The sequence below is a fragment of the Castor canadensis genome, chromosome 9, assembly GCF_047511655.1.
Source record: "Castor canadensis chromosome 9, mCasCan1.hap1v2, whole genome shotgun sequence".
NCBI lineage: Eukaryota > Metazoa > Chordata > Mammalia > Rodentia > Castoridae > Castor > Castor canadensis.
In genome coordinates this window covers 15,309,555-15,310,481 of record NC_133394.1, presented here as the reverse complement: position 1 = coordinate 15,310,481, position 927 = coordinate 15,309,555, and the positions used below count along the sequence as shown (strand labels likewise).

At 34.6% G+C, this 927-nt stretch overlaps 1 non-coding gene across 1 annotated transcript; it reads left to right on the top strand.

Moving 5' to 3' along the window:
• The first annotated feature begins 357 nt into the window (after positions 1–357).
• LOC141411122 (U6 spliceosomal RNA) lies at positions 358–463 on the top strand. The gene has a single exon (XR_012435963.1). It is a non-coding gene; the product is annotated as a U6 spliceosomal RNA (small nuclear RNA).
• Positions 464–927: the final 464 nt, after the last annotated feature.

Genomic DNA, 927 nt, shown 5'->3' with positions numbered 1-927 from the left:
TTTCTTGAAGTAATTATGTTTATTAAGTGGGGAACTTTTTATCCACCATTATTTTCATTCAATCTGACCCAAGAAGTTGCCCTGAATTCCTTAATAATTATGGAGTTGGAGTGATAGTGTGTTATTTAGCCACTAGGACAGGCAGGCAGACTGAAGGAAACCAGTTTCTGCTTATTGGTGAGCCAGAGTTGAGGAAAGCAATGTACAATGACCAGTGAGTTATCTAATGTTTTTAGTTTTAACTAAGTTTTTAGTTCACTTTTTCATCAGTCCTTTAAATGATAATTAATAAAGTATTTATTATTTTGCCTTCTTGGTTTTTTCTTGGGCTATATTATCTGTTAAGAATTCTGTCAAGTGCTCCCTTTGCAGCATGTATACTAAAATTGTAATGATATAGAGAAGATTAGCATGTCCCCTGACCAAGGAAGACACGCAAATTCGTGAAGCCTTCCATATTTTTTATTCAGCCACAAAGAATGAAATTTTGTCATTTGTGGGTAAATGGATGGAACTGGAGAACATCACCTTAAGTGAAGTTAGCCAGGTTCAGAAGGCCAAAAGCTGCATGTTTTCTCTCATCTGTGGAATATAGACCTAATACAAATGCAGCAATTCTATGAAAAACAGGTCACACTAAGGGGAGGTCACATATGAGAGAGGGAGGCTAAAAGAAGGAAGTTAAGAAGGTGAATATGGTTGATGTACTTTCTATACAAGAATGAATATAAAATTTTCAAACCTGTTGAAATCACCATAAGAAAGGGGACTAAGGTAGAAAGAAGAAAAATAGAGGTGAACAGTTCAGGTTATAATACATATATACATGGAAATGTCACAAGGTAACTCCCTGTGTAGCTATCTTAAACAAACAAAAATGCCATTTTTTTCATTTACAAAATCTAAGAACAGAAAAGCAGAATAGAT